This window comes from Pituophis catenifer, unplaced genomic scaffold (assembly GCF_029215685.1).
Source record: "Pituophis catenifer annectens isolate HBS135680 unplaced genomic scaffold, rPitCat1.0.hap2 SCAF_15, whole genome shotgun sequence".
Classification (NCBI taxonomy): Eukaryota; Metazoa; Chordata; class Lepidosauria; order Squamata; family Colubridae; genus Pituophis; species Pituophis catenifer.
In genome coordinates, this window is record NW_027256895.1 from 21,039,652 (window position 1) to 21,065,644 (window position 25,993).

The following is a 25,993-nucleotide window of genomic DNA, read 5'->3' on the forward strand; positions in this document are numbered from 1 at the left end:
GAAAGGACGTAGACAGTTATGTAAAAAGCTGCACCATTTGTGCCACGATGAAGACAAGGCCAGGGTGCCCGCCTGGATTGTTGCAACCAGTAGCTGAGCCAACAAGACCATGGGAGGAGATTGCAATGGACTTTATAGTAGACCTACCGAGGAGCAGTGGAAATACAGTGATCTGGACTGTAATAGACTTATTCTCCAAACAGGCACACTTCATTCCTTGTAGTGGACTGCCTTCAGCCCGTCAGTTATCCAAACTGTTCCTGAAACACATTTACCGCCTACATGGAGTCCCCAGGAGAATCATTTCCGACAGAGGGGTCCAGTTCACAGCAAAGTTCTGGAGGGAGTTTCTACGATCCATAGGTTCATCCCAAGGGCTCAGCTCAGCATTTCACCCGAGCACCAATGGGGGGGCAGAAAGACTGAACGCTATGATAGAACAGTATCTAAGATGCTACGTCGACTACCAGCAGTCCAATTGGGCAGACCTCCTATCTTTTGCGGAGGTTGCATATAATAATGCTGTCCACAGCAGCACGGGGCTAACCCCGTTCAAAATAGTGAGTGGCATGGATTTTGTTCCCATGCCAGAATACCCGAGGGAGCCCCCTTCCTCAGTCAGTTTGACCGACTGGATGGCAATGTTGAGACAAACTTGGGAAAATGTTAAGAGGGCGCTGGCAAAGGCGGCTCAATCTTATAAGGACCAAGCAGACAAGCACCGAACTCCCCAAAGACCATTTCAGCTGGGAGAGAAAGTTTACCTCTCCACCAAGTACTTGAGACTTAGACTCCCGAGCAGGAAATTGGGCCCAAAATTCATAGGACCATTTCCTATAATAAAAATAATCAACCCCGTTACAGTGCAATTGCAGTTGCCACGGCTTTTGGGGAAAATTCACCCCGTTTTTCACAGTAGCCTTCTAAAACCTGTAGTGGGGTCTACTTTAAGGCCAACTCCACGTGAACCCCCTGGGCCCCTGGTTGTTGGGGGCCAAACGCACTACGAGGTGCAGCGGATTCTTGATTCAAGATGGCACAGGGGGCGCCTCCAGTACTTAATTAAATGGAAGGGTTACCCATTGTCAGAGGCTTCCTGGGTGAAGAGCGCAAACATCCAAGCTGATCGCCTTATAGCAAAATTCCATGCAGACCACCCGGGAAAGCCGGGAGGGGGGGTGCACAGCCGGGGAGGGGCTGATGAGACTAATCTTGTTGTGTTTTCCCTATGGGATAGGTGATGTCGCAGAAGTGAAGGGAGAGGGGCCGGATGTCAGCGTTCCAAATTAGGCTCTCTTCCAGTGCTGACATAACAAGATGAACTTTTACCTAGTTTTGTATGCACAGATAGTGTTTCCTGGGAGACGAGGGTGGGGGCTACATTCCTGTGAAAAGAACGTGCCGGGAGGTAGAGATGGATCTGCATGATGGCCAATGGGACATTGGGGTTGGAGAGCGGAAGAGGAGGGGGTTGGAAGGAGGGGCCAGTTGGGCTGCAATTAGAATCAGGAATGTCGGCTGTTTCTGTTCTTAATAAAAAGTGATTTATTAGAGACTCTGCGCTTGATAATGGAACTTATTTAAGACAGAACCGAAACCTGACAGTGAGATTATAAAAGCCCAGTCTAGCACAATACCAATGAAGAAGAAAAATAATAGATCTCAAAAGAAACCAGCATGGCTGCATAAAGAACTCTCTAACAAATTGAAAGACAAAAAGGACAAGTATAAAAAGTGGAAAGAGGGGCAAATAACTAAGGCAGAATATCAGCAAATAGCCTGAGCCTGTAAAGATGAAGTGAGGAAAGCTAAGGCTCACAATGAACAAAGGCTTGCAACTAAAGTAAAAAATAACAAAAAAAAAGTTTCTTCCAACATATTAAAAACAAGAAAAAAGTCAAGGAAACAATTGGCCCATTGCTGGGAGAAAGTGGCAAGAAGGTGACAAGCAACAGGGAGAAAGCAGAACTACTTAACTCATTTTTTGCATCTGTCTTTACACAAAAGGAAAAAACAGTCCACCCTATCAAAAACAGCACCACAAAAAACAGATTAGGAATACAAGTTAAAATAGGGAAGAAAATGGTAAGTGAACACTTGTCTACCCTAGACGAGTTCAAATCACCAGGATCAGATGGATTATACCCCAAGGTTCTGAAGGAACTGGCAGATGAGATCTGAGAACCACTGAACTATATCTTTCAAAGATCCTGGAGCACAGGGGAACTGCCAGAGGATTGGAAAAGAGCTGATGTAGTTCTCATCTTCAAAAAAGGAAAAAAAAAATAGATCCAGGAAACTACCTATCAGCCTGACCTCAATACCAGGGAAGATTCTGGAAAAGATAATCAAACAACGAATCACCGAACACCTAGAAGCAAACCAAGTAATAACCAAAAGCCAACATGGGTTTGTCAAAAACAGATCATGCCAGACTAATCTTACTGCATTCTTTGACAAAGTGACAAAATTAGTGGACCAGAGGAATGCTGTCGATATAATTTACTTGGACTTTAGTAAAGCATTTGATAAAGTAGACCATAACCTACTACTAGATAAAGTAGAAAAATGTGGGTTAGACAGCATCACCACCAGATGGATTCGTAACTGGCTGACCAACCGCACTCAACGTGTAGTCCTCAATGGAACTGCATCTACATGGCGGGAAGTATGCAGTGGAGTACCCCAGGGCTCTGTTTTAGGCCCAGTGCTCGTCAACATCTTCATCAATGACTTGGATGAGGGGATAGATGGGGAACTCATCAAATTTGCAGATGACACCAAGCTGGCAGGAATAGCCAACACTCCAGAAGATAGGCTCAAGATACAGAAGGATCTTGACAGACTTGAACATTGGGCGCTATCTAACAAAATGAAATTCAACAATGAAAAAAGCAAGGTTCTACATTTAGGAAGGAAAAACAAAATGCACAGGTACCGTATATGTGGTACCTTGCTCAATAGTAGTAACTGTGAGAGGGATCTTGGAGTCCTAGTGGACAACCATTTAGATATGAGCCAGCGGTGTGCAGCAGCTGCCAAAAAAGCCAACACAGTTCTGGGCTGCATAAACAGAGGGATAGAATCAAGATCATGTGAAGTGTTAATACCACTTTATAATACCTTGGTAAGGCCACACTTGGAATATTGCATTCAGTTTTGGTCGCCACGATGTAAAAAAGATGTTGAGACTCTAGAAAGAGTGCAAAGAAGAGCAACAAAGATGATTAGGGGACTGGAGGCTAAAACATATGAAGAACGGTTGCAGGAACTGGGTATGTCTAGTTTAATGAAGAGAAGGACTAGAGGAGACATGATGGCAGTGTTCCAATATCTCAGGGGTTGCCACAAAGAAGAGGGAGTCAAACTATTCTTCAAAGCACCTGAGGGTAGAACAAGAAGCAATGGGTGGAAACTAATCAAGGAGAGAAGCAATTTAGAACTAAGGAGAAATTTCCTGACAGTCAGAACAATTAATAAGTGGAACAACTTGCCTGCAGAAGTTGTGAATGCTCCAACACTGGAAATTTTTAAGAAGTTGTTGGATAACCATTTGTCTGAAGTGGTGTAGGGTTTCCTGCCTGGGCAGGGGGTTGGACTAGAAGACCTCTAAGGTCCCTTCCAACTCTGTTATTCTATTCTATTCTATTCTATTCTATTCAGCTGTTCTAATAAAGCCAGTTTGTTTTCAAACTGTTTGTATTTAATACTAACTACTTGGGCCTGGGTCACAACACTGTAATACATCTTGAAGTTGATTTGATGCCCAAATATTTCACCTTCTTCACTATTTGGATATCTAGTTTCTCCATTAGTTGTTTCTTTTGTTTTTCTCTCATGTTTTTGACTATAATTTTTGTCTTATCTTTGTTTATCTTCAATCCAGCTACTTCTCCATATTCCTCTATTTGCTCAATTAACTTTGGGCCTGTTTCTATTGGTTCTTCCATAATGAATACTAAATCATCCGCAAATGCTTGTAACTTATATTCTTCTTTTTTAATTTTTAGCCCTTTTATTTCTTTATCTTGTCTTATTTTTCTATTTAAAATTTCTAGAGTCAAAATAAATAATAATGGAGATAATGGACATCCTTGTCTAGTTCCTTTTCTTTTATCTATTTTCTCTGTCATTTCACCATTCATTATTACTTTTGCTGATTGGTCTTTATATATAGTTTTAATCATATTAATAAATCTATCCCCAAAATCCATCTTTTGTAATTGTAGGATCATAAATTGCCAATTCACATTATCAAATGCTTTCTGTTCATCTAGGAATAACAATGCCATTTGTTTCTCTGGATGTGCCTCATAATATTCCAATGTATCCAGTATAATTAGTCTTAAAATATCAATTTACTTTCCTTTTTCAAATTTAAACTTCCAGATACAGCAAATTTAAGTTTTCAAAATACAGTTCATTTGTCAGAGAAACCTCTTTTCCCAATCTGCTTCCAATTTTATTAAATTTGTTAACTTGCTTTTTCCGCTTTTGCTAATTTGTCATTATTAATGGCTTCCGCCTCTTCGCCGCTGTTCCGGAAGTGGGGAGGTAGCTTTGTTCCGCTCTCTCCCCTCTCCTCTTTGCCAATTCTTTTTAATTTAAATACTTTTAAAGTTCAACAGAGAAATTTTTTTTTAAAGGAACCTTGTTTCCAGGATATCACACTCTCATCCAGATGATCCTCACTTTTCTTCCTCTTCTCTTCTTGTTAGTGACCGCCCCAGCTTTTGACAGCTCTGATGGCTGCCTTCCTTTGCTGCTGGGTCGAAGACTAATGCCGGCATTTTAAGGGACTTGCGCCTTCCCTCTCTGTGCCAGTCTGTGCCTCCGTTCTTCGCTGTCCCTACAGGACAGCTATGATCCCAAGGGATCCCCAAATCAGCTGGGATATTGGTGTTCTCCCGGTGCACCGGAATCCACACCGTACCGCCACGGTGCTGGCCACACCCCCTCCTTTCTGTAACACTTTAAGGTGGTCAGTTAGTACCGATATCAGGATAAACAAACTTGGTTACTGCTTTTGCGTGCTGAGGGTTTTTTTTCCCATACTTTACGGAACCTGACAGAAAGCTTGACAGAGATTCACACTTCAGAAGAACAAATGAATGTGTAGGCGCAGCAGGCATGAGTGCATTCATTCATTGTGGTTTTTGTTTCATGTAGATTAAGTAAGCACACTACAAGCCATCACTGTGCAGAAACCATTTTACTTTAGAAAGTGAGTAATACAACAGGAATAGGAAATGCATCACAGGAACAATAGAGATGAGTCCTAGAGTGACAATGTGATACAGGAAACAACTACAATAGAGAAGAATGATAGAGCTGCATATAAGGTAGACATAACACCTGTAACATTTTCCCCTTTTCACGTTAACCAAACAACATTGTAGAATTTCAGATGAGAACCAGTACCAACACATACTACAGGTTAAGTCTGTTGGGTGGTTGTGAACATCTGCCACTATGGGTGAAGACTGACCCTGTTTGTCCTGAGAGCTTCTCGGACTTCGCTGAGGTTGCTGGGCTCTTCTCCCCATTTATTGGGACATTCTGTGTTTGACTGCTGTCAGGTATACCGGCTCGATCAGGATTGTCATTGATATTGGTCTGTGGTATCGACACTGCATTCCCTATTGTCAGTGGGTAAGTGTGGCCTAGTAATAACAGGTAAGTCTGGCCCATCCACTGGATATGGAGATTTGTCATATCTTTCCTTGAATACTTGTCTCTTAAGCTGTAACTTTTTTGGGACACCTTGTATCACAGAGGGCTCAAGCAGCTTATTTGCCACTGGTAAGGAGGTCTTTAGTCTCCTTGACATCAATCTTTGTGCCGGACTATTGTCCATACCCTCGGTTGGAGCATTTCTCCAATGTAGAATGGCCTTCCATGGGTCTTTACTATCACTTTGTGCTTTCTTGCATAAATTCTTAACAATCTTCACAGCTGATTCAGCTTTGCCATTAGCTTGTGGGTGATGTGGTGAGGAAGTCACATGCTCAAACTCCCACTCAGCGGCAAAATTCCTAAATTGTAGGCTTGCAAACTGAGGGCCATTATCAGAGATCACTTTATCTGGTTGGCCATGACATGCAAACTGAGCCTTGCATCTCCTAATAGTAGTTTCAGCAGACAAGTCAGGAAGAAGTTCAATTTCCCAGACGTCTGAATAATGATCAACTAATATCAGGTACTCTTTTCCTGCATAGTTGAACAAATCTATACTGATGATCTGCCAAGGACGTGAGGGTATTTCATGTGACATTGTCAGAGTGCGCACAGCTTTGCTACGTGAGACAACCCAGGAGCAATAACTGCAAACAGAGGTTTGTAATAAATAGTGGTTTTATCTACAAAAGTCTATATACTATACATACACGTACTATAGGCAGAAGTCAAACAATCAGTAAATTACATCAGGGAAGAACACACGATGAGAGAGAGACACCCTAACAGGGCCTCTTCTTATTATACAGGCTCTTAAAGGGATAACAGCCAAAAACCTTGCTGACTCTTTCCCATCATTACATCAGTGCATCATTGCATCATCGTAGCAGCTGGTCAGCTCTTAAATCACTACCCTGACAGACATCATGGTTTCTTTTTGTTGCAAACGTGCATATTCATTGCAAGTGGAACAATTGCTAACAAAATCTTTGATTTCGCCTTGCATATTAGGCCAGTAAAGAGTATCACGAGCTTGTCTCACCCCCAAAGTGGCTTGAGTGCATGTGCAATAACATCTCCGCTCTCAATGACTTTGGCACTATGACTCTTGGACCTTTGTACAAGATACCATTTTGTACACTGATCTCATCTCTGAAGGACCAATATTCCCTCACAATTGCAGGAACTGCCTCCTTCTCATCCGGCCACCCATTCAGAACGATAGCCTTCAATGCCTGTAAAGCTGCATCAGTGTCTGTGTGCTGCATGAGCTGACGTAGCCACTGCTTAGTGACATTCAAATAGTCTGCTTGATTGACTTCTGCAAAAAGGGTTTGTTCCTGTTGCAACCAACAAACCGTATGATGCTCATGCTCTCCTCCCGGTGAGGCCTGATCTGACGTAGCCCTGCTCAGGGTATCACTGATATAATAATAATAATAATAATAATAATAATAATAATAATAATAATAATAATAATAATAATAATAATAATAATAATAATAATAATAATAATAATAATAATTTTATTTCTATACCGCCCTTCTCCCGAAGGACTCAGGGCGGTGTACAGCCAATTTAAAAACACAAAACACAACAATGATTAAAAATTAAAATAATTAAATAGATTTGGCCGATTTAAAACCCCAAAAATTTAAAATACCCCAATTTAAAATTATCATGTCGATAGCCCGGCCTGGCAGAACAACAGGGTCTTCAGTGCGCAGCGAAACACCCGGAGGTCGGAGATCTTACGTATTTCCGGGGGCAGTTCATTCCACAGGGCTGGGGCTCCCACAGAGAAGGCCCTCCCCCTGGGTGTCGCCAGCCGACATAACTTGGCTGATGGCACCCTGAGGAGACCCTCTCTGTGGGAGCGGACTGGTCGGTGGGAGGCTATATACATTTCATGTCCTGGCTTGTAGACAATGTTGAGGTTGTAATGCTGCAATGTAAGCATCATGCTCTGCAAATGCTTGGGAGCACACAAAAGGGGCTTCTTGAATATGGCTATTAGTGGCTCATGATCAGTTTCATGATTGTATCCCGGCCATAAAGATAATGATGGAAACGCTGGCAAACAAATACAATACTTAAACATTCCTTTTCAATTTGAGTGTAATTTATCTCAGCAGATGAAAGAGCCCTGGACGCATATGCAACTGGCTGACCTTCTTGCAATAAGCAACATCCTAGGCCATTTTTGCTTGAGTCACTTTGAATTGTAACAGGCTTTGTGACATCATAATATTTCAACACTGGGGCAGTGGTGACCAAGCATTTGATCTCTTTTATTGCCTGGTCATGCTTGGGAAGCCAGTACCAAACTGCATCTTTGTCCAGAAGATGTCTCAATGGCTGACATACCTCGGACAGGTGCAGCAGGAATTTTGCTAAATATGTGACAAAACCTATAAATCTCTGCACCAATTTGGCACTGGCAGGCAGTGGTATGTCTACAATGGCTCTAATCTTATCAGGGTCAGCTTTTAAGCCTTGTGAGGACAGGATATGTCCATGGAAATGGACTTCTTGCACCTTGAACTGCAATTTCTTTGCACTGAGCCTCATCCTCACCTGCCTACACTGATCTAGTAGTGCTATTAGCTTCTCATCATGGTCATGCTCGGGGACTTCCGGTGATGTCATTTTGCAGCAGGTCGGGAACTGAGAGGACTCCTGGCTCAAGTTGCTTTTTCCCAGCCGGCGAACAGCTTTTGGTGCTGGCGCTGACTGCGAGGAGGTCAGTAAAGGTGTGGTGAGCTGGGATATGCGAGGAGGTGGCGATCCCGCGTGTTGTTAGCAGATACTTCGACCCTAGTGACTGAGAAGAGGGGGCCATTAATGGCTACCCCCAGACTATGACTAAGCCGTTTTGGAAGGGAAGTCTATGTTGCAACGAGCGGCAGGAGGGATTAGAAACAGTGGAGTGCTTGGAACAATTGTCGTCGCAATTAAAGAAAGGAGAGGAAGAACTGGAATTTCTTGTTTTTGTGTTAGATCTGCCAGCGAGTGTGGTTTTAACCACATGCAAAGCGGCTGCAGTGAGAGAGGCAAACTTTCTTTCTGGTGTTGATTAGAGGGATTGAGTAGACTGAAAGCTGGTAATTTAAAAGAAATCAGAGCACTGAAGTTCCTCTTCGTAGTTCTTTTTGTATTTGTAATTAGTCCACCAGTGCTGAGAAGATGAACACAGACTGAACACTTGATCTCTGTCCTCCCCCCTCTGTCTGATGGTGAATCCCTGTGGAGGAGAGAACTGAGTATTGTAATTTACGCTTTTAGGAAATTTATTATTGACGGCCGGTTTAAATCCTAAGTGTGACTTGGACTTGGTGCTGGAGGAGTGAACTCTTAAATTCCGGTATTACATAGATTTAATAGCAACCATGTCAACTACAAGGACAACTACAATGTCTAAAAGAGGGGAAAAGGTTGTTATGCTTCCAGTTGTGTCATCTCCAATGTCATCAACCTCGGCGATGGTGAAAAATATGGATGATCAGATCTCTGCAGGAAAAGCTCCCACCTTGCAAAGTCTTCAGGGGATGCTCCAAACCATGCAGAAGGTTATGATAAAGAACCAGGAGTCTATCTCCAAAAAACTTGAAAAACTTGAGGATCTTACTTCAGATATGAAAGATGAAATGGGAGCGGTAAGGGGGGATATTAAGGAGTTTAATGAGTAGAAGAAATAAGAGGTGATATGGTGAAGCAGGAGGGAAGATTACAGGAGGTGGAAATCAGGTTAGGTAGATGTGAAGGCCGACTGGATGGATATGAACATGAACAGATTTCAGTAAATAGAGCTGTAGAAGAGGAGATAATTTTTTGGGAACTTGAAAGATCTTCTTTTATTTTAAGATTACAAGATGTAATAGAGGAAAAAGAAGATCTAAAAGAGATTATAGGGGACATCATCTCTGAAATACTGGAAAAAGATAAAATAGCGGTCCTTAGTGATATTGATGAGGTATTTCAGGTTTTTACTAATTATGCAAAGAGATATAACCACCCACGAGAAGTACATATTAGGTTTAACAAGAAGTTGGTGCGGGAGGAGATCTATAAGAAATCTTGGGACCGAGCTGTAGTATTTAAGGGAAAACAGATTTCAGTGCTGAGGCAAATTCCAAGACGGGTTAGGGAAATCAGGAGGAATTACCAGCCTTTAACGCTACAGCTGAGGAAGAATGGGATTATGTATAGGTGGTTATTGCCGGAAGGTCTCATGTTTACGTGGAATGATAGGAAAGTGAAAATAGAAAACCGCCAGGATGCTCAGGACTTTTATGAACATAATTTTAAATCTACACAATTAGAGCTGGAATTAGAAAGGGAGGAGGAGAGTAGAAGTTCAGAGGAATTGCGGGAAGAAAATAGTGTGGGAAGCCAAGAAGGAAGGAAGGAGGGGAAATTAGAGGGAAAAGGAGGGGGAGGCAGAGAGATGGTGTTACAAGAAACCCGGCAAACTAAGAAAAAAGTATTAGGAAAATAGGACTAATAGGAGGAGGGGAAGAAAGGTGGTGATGGGGGAAGAGGTGTGACTCATTTCTTTGAATGTTAATGGTTTAAATATTCCCTCTAAAAGAAGGAAAATACTAAATAATTTAGTGAAACTTAATTATGATATTACTTGCCTTCAAGAAACTCACATTAAAAAAATTCATGAGAAACTTCTGTTGTGTTCAAGACTTGGGAAGATGTATCATTCATCGGCAGATAAGAGGAAACGGGGGTGGTATATGTGAAGGATCACATAAATTCTAAAGAAATTTTTAAAGATGAAGAGGGAAGATTATTGTTAATAGAATTAGAAATAAGACAACTGAAATGTCTATTGGTTACTATTTATGCTCCAAATGGAAATCAGAAGTCTTTTTATGAACGTATATACAAAAAACTGATTGAATTAAAATATGACCATGTTTGCCTGATTGGGGACTTTAATGTTATATTGGACAGCAATTTGGACTATTCACCGAGTACTAAACTGCCGGGGGGAGAGAAAAAAATATATAGGAGGGGGTTGCCAAAGGAAGGAATTATGATGAGAGAAGAATTAGGCCTTCAGGACATATGGAGAGAACGACACCCAGAGGCGAGACAATATACATTTCACTCTTCCAGGCATAAGTCATGGTCGCGGATCGACATGGCCTGGATGACACTACAATTAGGGGAATACGTTTCTGAGATAGAGATTGGGGTTAATGATTGGGCTGATCACAGCCCCTTGCTTGTAACATGGAGGGGCCAACAGAAAAGGAAAAGATGGAAGATGGATGTGAGGGTGCTGAAGGATGAGGAAGTTGTGACCTGGATTAAGAGAGAAACAGAATATTTCTTTAAAGAGAATAAGAAAGAGGATACGAGCCTGCAAAATAATTGGGATACTTATAAGGCGCTAATTAGGGGATTGGTAATAAAATATACAATAAGGAAGCAAAGACTGGAAAAGAAGGAACGATTTAATGGATGGTTTAGAACAGGTGGAAAAAGGATTATGAAACAAACCGATGGATCAGGCATTATTAGAGGAAAAAAATTCAATTCGCCATAAAATAAATTTAATGGACCAAGAAGAAGTAGCTGAAAAATGCAGGTGGGTCAAACAAGGTTATTTTGAAAACGCTAACAAGCTGGGAAGATGGCTAACCTATAGAATTAAAAAGTTAAGGGAAAGAAGTAAAGTAGGTGGTTTGAAGGATGCGAATGGAAGATGGGTAACTGACGGGGAAGGTATGAAGGGAATCGTACAGAAGTTTTTTATGGATTTATACAAGAGAGAGGAAGGGTCAGAACAAGAGATGGAGAAATATATAGAGGGGCTGGATCTTCCAAAAGTGCCGGAAGAGGTAAGACAAATACTTAACAGGGAAATTTCAGAGAAGGAGGTGGAAGAGGCAATTGGGAGGCAGAAATTAGGGAAAACTCCAGGGACAGATGGGATTCCTATGGAATTCTATAAGGAAACTCTTGATATAGTGGGACAATATATGACTAAAGTCTTTAATGGAATCATCGTGGAGGGTCGGATCCCAAATTCCTGGACGGGGGCATATATTTCCCTGATTCTCAAGGCAGAAACAGATTCATCGCTGATCCACAATTACAGGCCTATATCCCTTTTGAATACCGATTATAAGATCTTCACTTCAATTTTAGCAGGGAGAATGAACAATTTTTTAAACCACTACATACATAGAGACCAGAATGGGTTCTTGCCACATAGACAAATAAGGGATAATGTGAGGATGATAATAGATGCAATGGAGTACTATGAGACATTTTTGGATAAGGAAGTAGCATTCATTTTTGTAGATGCTCAGAAGGCCTTCGATAGGGTTAGGTGGAAATGTATGTTTACCTTGTTAGATAAGATGGAATTTGGAGAGAATTATATACGGGTGATAAGATCGATCTACTCAACTCGAATAGCTAGAGCTTTAATTAATGGGGAAGAAACGGGTAGGATTGAAATTGGAAAAGGCACAAGACAAGGATGCCCACTGTCCCCACTTCTATTTATTTTTACACTAGAACCTCTGCTACGGGAAATTAGGAAGAATCAGGGAATAAAGGGGCTGAAGGTGAGATCTGAAGAATATAAAACTCAGGCATTCGCGGATGACTTGGTTTTTATCGTAGAGGATCCATTAGAATCAGGTAAAAACTTGCTTCAGGAGATAGAGAAGTATGGTAGAGTTGCAGGTCTCCAAATCAACAAAGACAAGACGAAGATTATAATAAAGAATATGACACGAAATCGTTGGAATGAATTGGAGAGAGAATTGGGCCTTCAAGTGACTAAAAGAATAAAATACTTGGGTATTTGGATGTCTTCTAAAAATACGTCTATTATGGCAGATAATTACACAAAGTTGTTAGCCCAAACAAAGACAGACCTAGAAAAGTGGGGGCACCTGCAACTCTCCTTACTTGGTAGGATAGCTACGATTAAAACCCACGTACTTCCGAAATGGAACTATTTATTTCAGACTGCCCCCGCGAGACTGGATAGTGGTTTTTTTAAACTGCTAGATAGTTATGTGAGGAAATTTGTGTGGCAAAAGAAGAAGCCCCGGATAAAACTTAAAATGCTCCAAGAGGCTCCATGTAGAGGGGGATTTGGTCTACCGAAATGGGAGTTTTACTACCAAGCGGCTAATTTAACTTGGATCAGAGACTGGATGCTTTTAAATAGGAAGAGGACTCTTACATTGGAGGGTTATGATTTGTGTCAAGGTTGGCACCATTTTCTATGGAGGGAGAGGGGCAAGAAATGTGGACAGTTTAAGAGACACTACCTCCGGAGAATATTATTAGAATCTTAGAATGTTAGGAACAGGCATTATTCAATGATTCCGATTTGGTTTGCCCCATTAGAGGCAGTAACACATGCGACACTATATAATAAGGAAATACCATTGACTTATCAGGATTTGCTTGACCCTCAAGGGGAATTGAAGACCCGAGAGGAGCTTACAAAACAGGGCAAAAAGGTAGACTGGTGGGCGTATGCCCAAATACAATCGAGAGTCAGAAGGGACCAAAGAAAGGAGGGAATATATAGGTCACTACAGGAGTTAGATAAAATCTTATTGGGAATCGAAAAGAAATTACTTTCAAGGTGCTACCAGTTTTTGGCATCACGATGGATTGGTGAGGAGGTGATTAAGGACACTATGATTGCCTGGGGGAAGAACCTCGGATTTTCTCCAAATCTGGATAAATGGGATGAGATATGGAACAGGAATATGAAACTTACTTTGTCAACCTCCTACAAGGAAAATATTTATAAAATGGTCTATCGTTGGCATATCCCCCCGGCAAGAATCGCAAGAATGTTCCCAGGAGTTTCTCTGGCATGCTGGAAGTGTGGGAATGGTTGTGGGACGTACTACCACCAATGGTGGACATGCCCCAAAGCAGGCAAATATTGGTCTAAGGTTCGGAACTGGATAGTGGAAATTGCAGGATATAATATAGAGCTGAAACCAGAGATTTTTTTATTAGGAATGAAACCAGACAAAATAACTAAGGAAAAATGGTACTTGATCCTCCATATCACTACTACAGCTAGGATACTATACGCACAAGAATGGAAAAATGAATTAATACCCACAGAAAATAAATTGATTTGGAAAATTACAGAATGCACAGAGGCAGACCAGTTAACGAGATTACTTAGGAACCAAAAAGATTCTGATTATTACAAATGTTGGAATTTATGGTATAATTGGGTGAAAGAAAAGAGAGGGAAATGAAATGGATTGTATTAGTGGTATAGGCGCAGATTTGTGTACGTTAGTTGCAATAACCTTGTATGTATATATGTAAAGTATTGTATTTTTAAAAATGAAAATAAACTTTGGAAAAAAAAATCATGGTCATGCTCGGCTTCTTCATCTGTTTCACCACAGCCAACTACAAGAATGTCATCAGCTATTGGCTCAGTTCCACTGAGCCCACTTAATAGTTCATGCTGCTTTCGTTGATACACCTCTGGTGCTACAGAGGCTCCAAAGGGTAATTTGAGCCATCTCTTTCTGCCCCAAGGAGTCCAGAACATGGTCATGTAGCTACTCTTTTCATCCAGTTTGCACTGTAAAAAGGCATCTCTGGCGTCAACAAGCGTGAAATCCTGTGCTTTGGGTAGTTTGTGCAAAATGTTATCAAGTTGTTGGCATTAGGTAGTGTGACCATTTCAGGGCCATATTCAGAAACGTGGGATCAATGCAAATTCTGATCTTCTCAGGCTTCCTAATAACAACCATGTTGCTTATCCAATCGGTGGGCTCAGATACTGAAGTAATATGTCCTTCAGCTTCATACTTGTCCAGTTGCACTTTGACCTGCAGCTTAATGGCTATCGGCACATTGTATAGGCGAAATGACAGGATCAAGTTCAAAATGAACCTCTCCTAGAACAGATACTATGGGGCCCTCAAACACCTCATTGTAGACTTGGAGGATTTGCTGTTTTGTCAGTGGCCTCGCCAAAGGTTTTGAGGGGTGAATCCCAACATTGTGTAACTCCGCCGGAATGATGAACTGCATCAAACCCAGACGCTCACATGTTGATCCTGACAATAGCAGTTTCTGATCAGCTTCCACAATCTCAAATTCAAGTTTGTGAATACCCCACGTATTCTGCATTCTGTTTGGAAAAGTCCCAATGATTCCATTAGTTCCCCTGAATACAACTTCAGTTTGGTGCTACTAGGCCAAAGAGGTATCTCAGGTGCCAGTTTCATTTTGTCCTTTAAACTCATGACATCACACGTTGCACCTGAGTTCAGCTGGCAGGGTTGGGTTATATTGTTAAATCTGAGATTTACAAACCATTTTTTTGCCCTTAGAGTGTACTGCACCAATGCATTCTTTTATGTAAACCACATCAATGTTAAACAAGTGTGCATCCTCAGGATCCTACATTTGCTCAATTGTATGCAGCTTCCTCACTTCCATTGTACTTGAGAGACACACACACTTCTGCAAAATGATTTGGTTTCCCACATGCTCTGCAGATTTTCCCATATGCAGGACACTGCTTTTTCTCTCGTACATGCACACTGCGTTATTTTATTTACCAGCTGAGCTCATTATTTCTGGACTGTCAGACTCTCCGTAGCTTTGCCAACTTCTTATCAGTAAGCTACGTGTTTCCATATCCACCCACATTCCTTCACTTGCTCTCCACACTCTCTTTCCTTTGTTCTCCTGCCAGCAAGGTCCGGCTTTGGACCAGCAGGAGATCTCACTTGCCAAAATGTAACAATTTAACTTTTCTTAGTTAGTGAGGTGTTTTATTTTCTTTATAACAAATAAATGAGTTTTATTAGAAACCTTCCTCGAGTTTCTTTTCAGATTATTGACAACTTGGATTAAGCCACGACCCATCTCCTCTAAACCAGGGTAATTAGTCCCAGAGCCAAACATGGGATTAATAAATGCCCTGACAACTGATAGCACGAGGATGGTCTGATTTATGGTTTTTTTCCTTGTTTTGTTACTTCTGATAAGAGCGCATAGGCAATTAGTTTTTAGCTACTGAGGTACGCTAATTATATTGCTAAGATGCCGAAACAGAAGAAAAAAGGCAAAGTGAAACCAAGACCACTCTTCATAAATGATTTGATTGATCTTTCCAACGAAGAGGTGGCAGACAGGAGATTTTCAGATTTCCAGCCCCTTACTACAGCCACACGCCTGGAACAAGAAAAAGCCGTGGGAACAGAAATGGACAGAGATAAGACAGAAGCTGTTTTTTGAAGATGATGATTTACGACTGAGGTCAGTAACATTTTCTTCTGATCTTCCAAGCTCTGAAAAAGTCTTCCCAGAACCTTCTGAATTTGTAATGCTCAATGCAAGGCTAAAGCACTATCGTGACCATATAAAACTCTATGAACAGCAGCTATCCCAGGCAAAAATGGCTATATCTATGCTTGAGCAAGATAAGGGAAATAACTCAAATTTTTCAAAAAGCGCCATATTGCCTTCTTCTCCGGAGCCAAAGACACTCCCCCTGGTGGATTCTGTGTCAGGCCAATTAAGGCAAAGAGCACTGCATACGTCACATGAAAGTCTCCCTGATCAAGTTACACATGTCTTACATAACCACTCCTACTCTAAAGCATACAATGCCCCGTATGCAAAGCTGCCCAAAGGTGCAGCACCATCTGCTGGCAAAAGTAATTTACTACAAGAAGCTGAAATGCCACAAGTGTTTCCACAGGCCCAAACTCAAACACCCCCTGGCGGTGTTGGTGTCCTTTTAGATGGAACACAATTAAACTTTATGCAGAAAAGGCAAATGACTGCATCTCCAGCAGGTCATGCCAATATTGCAGATCAAGCACAAATGGCAACTGGAATACAGCAGATTCCAGTGCATCAGCCACAGCAGCTACAAATGCCTGCATATGTGCCCCAGCCACAAGTGCAAATAGGGCCACCTCCTGGCCCGCCTCCAATGGCACAACCAAGACCATTTTTAGGTCCACAACAGGCACAACAAATACCACAGGCATTCCTGCCAGCACAGCCAGCATACCAAGTGCAGGCTCCTCACCAGGCATTTTCTGTCTCTCCACTAACTAGTGAGTCAAAACTAAAAATGTCAGGACACAATTACAAAGCCTGGGTCAGTGATATTACACTATTGCTTCTTAGAGAAGGCACGCACTGTATGGTATTTAACCCACCTGCACAACCATGGGACTTTGCAATAAGAGATTTAGAGATAAGGGCTCGTACAACATTATTGATGTCCATGGATACTGAACTGCAGGTCACTTTTCCACCAAATACAACGGCCCGACAAATTTGGGCTGAATTGGAAAATTGCTACAGGCCTGTCTCAATTGAATCTTCATGTTTACTCATGTCTGAACTCCACGGTTCGAGATTGAAACCTGGTGAACAAATTGGAGGACATTTGACCAAACTGAAAGGTCTGAGAACAGAATTGAGAGAAAGAGGCCATAACATTGAAGATATTCAAATGATCAGCATCATTATTAACTCTTTGAATTATGAATGGAAAGATGCTGTTACAAAAATTAACCAAGTCCCTATTGCTCAACGCACAGTGGACAATGTTTGTAGACTTTTAATTGAAGAAGAGGCATTCATGCTGGCCACACCACACTTGAGAGGACCACCCGCATCAAGAGCTCCAGCTAGGCGCCCCTTCCGAGGAAGGACCTACGCTCCACGGATGCCAAGATGCTACACCTGCAACCGTGTGGGACATGCCACCCGGGATTGTCCCCAACGAGTTCCAGCTCCCGTCACGTACCAGCCCAGAGGAACAGACTCCAGAGGCAGAGGCAGAGGCGGTAGACAAGGTCGTCGTGGTCCCCGGCGTGATCCACAAACTCCACTCGCCACATTGGCTTTAACCAATGATCCACAACCTTAACCAGAGTACGACAGATGACTCCTGTGGACTTTGGACAGTGGTGCAGCATTGCATGTCACCTACAGAAAGGAACTTTTCACAGAAATGCACGAGCCTGAATCAGAACTACGTGAACTTTATTCTTTTTCCAATCATCCTTGTCAGGTCAAAGGAAAAGGAACTGTTTATGTTGAAGAGCTCAATGCATTCATTCCTGATGTTTATTACATACCAACAGCAACCAGTAATTTGCTTAGTCAGTATCACTTGTCTAGAATGTTAAAGTTCCAAGTTCACCACCTTGAAAAAGTAAGTTACATAGTTAAAGATGGAGATATTGTTGCTGAAACCATATTAATTGGTGGTGTTTATTACTTAAAGCCAAAGCCTAAAAAACAAACACAGGCAAGTATGCAAACCCCAAAAAGGGAGAGCACAGGCCCAGAGAGAGATGCTCCAGAAAGAGATCCTGTTGCTATTCCTAAGGCTCCTAAAGCCAACAAAAATAGAATTGGTAAACAGATTGCTCAGAGCAAGCCTGAGGTTCCGCATAAAAATGTCAATGTTGAGAATTCACTAACAGGTAAACCTTTGCATTCCAGGTGTATCCACAAATGGCATAGAAGATTGGGGCATGCCAGTTTCCGTGTTCTTAGGAAGATGCCGGAGTTCGCAAAAGGTTTGGATCTAAAGGGGTGTAAGGTGTTTTTGGATTGTGCTGTATGCAAGAAGGCCAAATCCAAAGCAGCAGCCATTCCCAAACACGCTACACGCCTGTCAACACGCATTTTTGATTTGGTTCACATTGACATAGTTGGTCCATTCCCGCCATCATTTGGTGGTAGAAAATATTTTCTAACAATTGTTGATAATTACTCTAGATATGGATATGTATATCCTATGAAAGAAAAATCAGAGACCTTTCAGATCTTTAAAGACTTTGCAACCCTTGTTTCTACCCAACATCAAGTTCGCATCGCCAGAATCCAGAGTGATCGTGGTGCCGAGTTCATGTCTCAGCGTTTCCAGGACTGGATGCGTAAGAATAGAATTATTCATCAGACTTCACCCCCTGACACATCGGCTCACAACGGAGAGGTACTGCAAACCATGATGCGTTGTCTTCTAGAAGACGCCAATCTTGATATGATATACTGGGGTGAAGCTATCAAGTACGCAAATTACATTGTCAACCGTACTTGGAGCAGTGTAACAAATCAGACTCCTTTCTTCATGCTGTATGGCTACAAGCCTGATCTTAAAAACATCCATATTTTTGGTTCATACGCTATGGTGAACATTCCCTTAGCTCAAAGAAGAAAAGGAAGTCCAGCAGCAAAGAGACTGAGATTTATGGGTATTGATGATAATTCAAAATGGAGCAAATTTATTGACTCTAAACATGCAATTGTGATTTCCCAATCTGCTAATTTTGAAGAAGATATTGACTGGTCCAGGATTCATTCCAATGATCCTGGAGTTTATTTTCCTAGAGATGATACCGCTGATGCTACGCAGATTGATGATCAAGATTCCACTGATTCTTCTCAACCCGATGTTCCATCTTCGCAAGCCGCGGATGCTGACACTAGCGACGAAAGTGAGGATGAGGACGAAGCAGAAGAAGACTGGACAGTTGTTCCGAGACGTTCCAAGAGGGCCACAAAAGGAATCCCTCCTCAACGATATTCTTGGCAACTGACAAAAGCACCCTTGCCTTTGATTTGCAATGTTACACTTCCACCTGATAATTTCACACAAATCAAGCAGCTCCCTGATTCAGAGCAAGACAAATGGTATGAAGCAATGCAGGTTGAAATGGACAGTCTAAAGAAACTTAAAGTATTTACACCTGCAAAACCTCCAGCAAACAAAAAGGTCATTGGCACTCGATGGGTCTACAGAATCAAAAAGAAACCAAATGGTGAGTCATTGTACAAAGCCAGACTTGTAGCTCAGGGTTTCGCTCAACGTTATCCTGAGGACTACACAAATACCTACTCACCGACAGTCAGAACTGAGAGTGTAAAAATTGCTTTAGCAACTGCAACTATCCTTGGTTTAGAAGTTTTCCAGTTTGATGTTGACACGGCTTATCTACATGCAGACCTAGATGAAGAGATCTACGTGAGAAGTCCTCCAGGATTCCGACAGCAAGAAGGGGATACCTGGTTCCTAAACAAAAGTCTCTATGGTCTGAAACAATCTGGTTTAATGTGGTACTTATGTCTTACTGACAAACTAAATTCAATGGGCTTTATTAAGTCCGAAACTGATGAGTGCGTGTTCACAAAAAGATCTAACAATGCATATGAGATAGTTCTTGTTTATGTTGATGATATTGTTTATATTGGTCCAAATAAGCAAATGAGTGAAATTTTTGCCAAAGCTTTGCAGAGATACTTCACATTGAAATCATTAGGTCATATTAGCACTTATTTAGGTGTTCAGATTGAAAAAACACAGAAGGGGTTTAGTCTTTCACAAGAAGATAAAATTGAACAAGTTTTGCATCATTGCAACATGAAAGATGCTAACACAACAAAGACACCCATGCAAACAGATTTTCACAACTTGACACAAGAAGAAAGTCCTGAGTTCGAGGATCAAACACTTTATCGTTCAGTCATTGGGTCACTGTTATACATTAGTAGTTGGACCAGACCCGACATTGCACTTAATGTTAATCTCTTATCACGACACGTAGGTAAGGCAAAACAGTTTCATTGGACATGTATTAAGAAATTATTGAGATACCTAAAATACACTAAACACATGAAGTTATTGTTAGAACCAACACATACTGATTATGCAGAATTATGTTGTTATGCAGATTCTGATTGGGCAAGTGATAAGAAATCACGCAAAAGTACTTCAGGTTATATGATGTTCTTAAATGGATGTCCTGTTTATTGGCAAGTACGTAAACAGAATTTTGTTTCTTGTTCATCTACTGAAGCTGAATATGCTTGTGTTTCAGATGCATGTAATTCCCTAACTTGGTTTGATGCTTTAGTCACAGATATCTGGACACACCCGATCCGACCGATCACCGTGATGGAAGACAATGAATCGGTGGTTTATATTTCTGAATCTCATTTCACAGGTTCTAGGTCCAGACACATTGACATTCGTTACCAAAACATAAAACATTTAGTGAAAAAAGGTTTTGTCAAAATGCAATATGTTTCTACACATGATCAAATTGCTGATATGCTCAACAAACCACTTCCAGCAGCTCAACACGAGTATCTGCGTGAGAAGATGTGCCTTATTTGATGATGTACTGATATTTGCTCAACTGGCAAAGAAGGGGAATGTCACTGCGTTATTTTATTTACCAGCTGAGCTCATTATTTCTGGACTGTCAGACTCTCCGTAGCTTTGCCAACTTCTTATCAGTAAGCTACGTGTTTCCGTATCCACCCACATTCCTTCACTTGCTCTCCACACTCTCCTTCCTTTGTTCTCCTGCCAGCAAGGTCCGGCTTTGGACCGGCAGGAGATCTCACTTGCCAAAATGTAACAATTTAACTTTTCTTAGTTAGTGAGGTGTTTTATTTTCTTTATAACAAATAAATGAGTTTTATTAGAAACCTTCCTCGAGTTTCTTTTCAGATTATTGACAACTTGGATTAAGCCACGACCCATCTCCTCTAAACCAGGGTAATTAGTCCCAGAGCCAAACATGGGATTAATAAATGCCCTGACACTGCCACAGTACTTACATGATACTAGGTTGTTCCCAGGTGAGTTGTGTAGATGAATTTTGGTGCTTGTGGTGGTGGTTCTTCATGCTTGGCTGTTGTTTGGAGGCTGCATTGACACTGTTAATCTGTTTATCCTGCTCCAAAGCTTTCATCTGTTTGTCAGTAAGTTCTGTGGTACGACATATCTCAATTGCTGCTTGTAAACTTAAATTATGTTCCCTCAAAAGGCGGCGGCATGTGCTTTCACTAGTGATACCCAGAACTATTTTATAATGAATAAGTTCATCTCTCAGAGAGCCATACTCACAGCTTGCAGCTTTTTCTCTTAGCCGTGTGATGAAACTGTCTATTGCTTCACCTTCTTCTTGCTTACAGCTGCCAAATATATATGACATTTTAGAGGGTCTGAAAAAGACTTCTAAAGCATCTAGGATGGCTTTAGTATCACTCTTTTGCTCCTCTGTAAGGGTTAAATTATGCTTGTAAACATGGAGGCATTCGCTGCCCATTAGCCTGCTCAGTGTCACTGCTTGTACTGCTGCCGGCTTGTCATTTAAGCCTGTGGCTAGGAAATAATCCTCAAACTCTGTTCTGAAGTTGTCCCAGTTACTGCTGCAATCTCCGCTCACCCTCATGGCCTCAGGTGGTGGTATGCTGTTAGCGGCTGCCATGACACTGGTTTTCTTGCTTTAAATGCTTGGCTTCCAGGACAGGACCTCAAGTGCTAGACTGGTATGCATCAAATGTGTAGAGACAGCGTAGATGGCAACCCTGGGCTGTTACTTGAAACCCTGACAGTAGAGTCAGATGCTTCTGACACCATGTTTCATGTAGAGTAAGTAAGCACACTACAAGCCATAGAGCCTGTAGTACAGTGGACTAAAGCACTGTATTTAACATCTGCTGCTTGCAATTACTGCAAGTTCAAATCTCACCAGGCTCAAGGTTGACTCAGCCTTCCATCCTTTCAAAGGTAGGTGAAATGAGGACCCAGATTGTGGGGGCAATAAGATGATTTTGTATAAATATACAAAAGTATGAAGGCTATTGCTTAACGCATTGTAAGCCGCCCTGAGTCTCCGGAGAAGGGCGGCATATAAATTAAAGCAAAAAAAAAAAAAAAAAAGCCATCACTGTGCAGAAACCATTTTACTTTAGAGATTGAGTAATACAATAGGAACAGGAAATGCATCACAGGAACAATAGAGATGAATCCTAGAGTGGCAATGTGATACAGGAAACAACTACAATAGAGAAGAATGATAGAACTGCATATAAGGTAGATATAACATCTGTAACAGTTTTAGCCTTGCTATAGTGCGGGTGTCAGCAACCTGCAGCTCCGGAGTCACATGCGACTCTTTGGGCCCTCTGCTGTGGCTCCCCGTCAGGTGAGCCCACCACTGGCTGGCTCTGCCCCTTGCCCTCTCCTCCCAGTCACTCCTCACCTGGCCTGAGAAGGTAAGGATGGACGGCAGGGGATGGAGAAGCAGCTGGGGCAGAGTGTCAGAATTCGAGGATCTAGCCCAATGATTACTCAGAGTCTTTAGTAGTATTTTAATGTACTTTTATTTATGTCTGTTCTCTTGCAGGAGAAACAGGAAAGAACCAAGAACCAAGGAAGTTTCACTATATATACTAAGGAGGAGTGGTCAGAGGTAAGTGGGAGTGGTGGTAGTGATGACAACAACTAAGTGGGAGTTGACTATAGCTATATACAGTAACAAATATTAGGCATTTACATATATGACAGAACCCCCTCTAAATGCCTAAGATAGATGAATGTTTAACTTAGACCTTAAATACAAATGCTGTTTATTAGGTAAGGGTTTCGTAAGTATGTCCGCTATCTGTTCTTTTGTTTCACAATGAGTGGCTTTCAAAAATCCAATATTAGAGAGCTGCCTTACATGCTTATGTTTAATATCGATGTCTGGATCTTTGACCCACTGCATCTGATCTAGAAATTTCAATTGCAGCTTTGTTATCTTCATAAATGGTGATGGGGTAACTGGGTTCATTCCATATGGTAGATATTAGGTCGTCGAACCATATGAGATTATTAGAAGCCTTTGATAGGCACACAAATTCAGCCTCAGTTGTAGATGTGGCAACCAAATTCTGTTTTCCAGTGTACCAATGTACAGGACAGTCATTGAGAAAAAAGATATACCCGGACGTACTTTTCCTACTCTTTATATCTCCTGCCGAATCGGCATCAGCGTAGCAGGAAAGTATGGGTCTTGTTGAAGTACTTGGTTCCAATTTTAGAAATGCGCTTGAACTATGTTTTAAATATTTAAGAATTCTTTTTACAGCTTCCCAATGATAAATTGTAGGTTTACCTACGTACCTAGATAATAGATTGACAGGTAATGCTATATCAGGTCTAGTCCAATTAGCTATATATAATAAAGACCCTATTGTTGACCTATATAGTTTGTTATTAGTAAAAGGGTCATCTTCTTTATGCATGTTTTTCACAAAGTCAGGATGCATGGGCGTGTCACAATATTTAGCTTCACTCATGTTACACTTATCTATCAGTTCTAATATTTTCTCTTCTTGGGAGAGTTGAAACCCCTTTTGTGTTTGTGTGACGTGAACTCCTAAATATTTATTTATTTTTCCTAAAGATTTTAGAGAGAAGTGTTTGTTTAACTCTTGAGCGAAGGTGTCACATTTATGTTTCTGTTTACCTATATATAGTATATCGTCTACGTAAATGAGAACATATTCTATAGATTCCTTATCTTTTCTAGTGAAGAAACACATATCTGCAGGGGTGGCAGAAAAACCTATTGATTTGAGTATAGTGGACAAACAATCGTACCATTGCTTTCCAGACTGTTTCAGTCCGTATAGACTTTTATTCAAAAGCCAGGTATTGCCTTCTATTGGGTGTATTCCTGGAGGGGCTTTAACATATATCTTTTTGTCTAATTTGGCATGCAAATAGGCGGTTTGGACGTCGAATTGATACACATCTAATTTTAAAATAGAAGCAATTACTAATGCGCATTTCACACTTTCTATCCTAACGGTAGGTGAATAAGTTTCCGTATAATCTTCTGGATATTTTTGGGCAAATCCCTGGGCCACTAATCTAGCTTTGTAAATTGTTTCGTTATTATCTAGGGTTTTTATTTTGTATATCCATTTTGTTCCAATCGGATATTTGTCTTTTGGTACTTCTGATGGAGTGTATACATCTAGCTCTTTTAGGCTATTTAGTTCCTTTCTCATAGCTAATTCCCATTTGTTTTTTTTCTTCGTGTGGTAATTTTGCTACCTCGTCATATGAGTTTGGGGCGGATTTTTCTTTGTGTATAGATATGATAAAGTCATTAAATTTACTAGGTTTTTTATTTCTATTTGCTCTGGTGGGTCTATTTGGTGGAGTGACAGATTCATGAAGGTATCTTGCTTCTTTTTCAGAGAGAGTGTCTAATTTTAATGATGGATGGTTTTCTTTCCACTCCTTGATGTTAATCTCTCGATGATTGGGCTTGGTTATTTGATGTTCATCGTTTTGTACACTATCTGAACCTTGTTGACTGTCTGAAGTGTGTGTTGTATGAATTATTTCGTTTAGATGTATTTTTGACCAATTAGTGTGTTCATGGAATGTGGCTGATCTGGATACTACAAAGTTATTTTGATTATCAATGAATCTGTACCCTTTGGTGCCAGATTCATACCCCATGAATCTGAGTCTCCTGGATACCTTGTCCCCCTTTCTTCTGAGTTGTTTAGGTATAAGGACGTCAGCCGTAACCCCGAAAACGTGCAGGTGTGATATATTGGGTGTCTTTTTATACATTAGTTCATAAGGAGTTGAATTTATTGTGCTGGACCATAACCTGTTGATTGTATAATTGGAATATAGGAGGGCCTCTGACCAAAATGATTTTCCTAGTCCCGCATCCTCTAATATGCATCTCATCATTACCTGTAGCAATCCATTTTTTCGTTCTACAATACCGTTTTGAAAAGCCGAAAAAGGACAAGATGTGTAATGTAGTATTCCCTGCTCTTTAACCCACTTGGAGAAATCCTTAGACAGGAATTCTGAACCTCTGTCGGTCATTATTTGTTTTATTTTTGTATTATGTTGAGTTTCTACTCTTTTATAAAATTCTCTGAATTTATGATAAACTTCATTTTTGTGTTTGATGGTATATACAAATCCATAGCGACTGTAGTCGTCTACTATGGTTAGAAAAAACCTTTTCTTATATTTTATGGAAGGCTTAAATGGTCCAACTAAATCCATATGAACCAATTGGAAGATGGAATCAGCAGTGCGTACTGATTTTTTTGGTCTTGGTTTTGTTTTCAGTTTGGCAGATTTACAAATTGAACACTCAAGATAATTGTCACAGTTTTTTAATTTTAAACCATCAGTGTATTCCTTCATCTTTTGTACTGTGGGGAAACTAATATGTCCTAATTTCCTATGCAGAAGATGTGCACAGTCATCATGCAATAGTTTTCCTATTGAGGGCTTATTTCTTTGTGTTTCTAGTTGAATGTCTGTTTCTACATCGTTATTAATTGTGGATGTTTGTTTTGGTGTTGTAAGTAAGTTGGTAGATAAGTGATTGATGTCTTTTGTGCTAAGGTATGGTAAGCCATCAATGATAATGGCCTTCCCAATGCTCTTTCCATTTTTGTTCATGTAGATTTGGCCTGC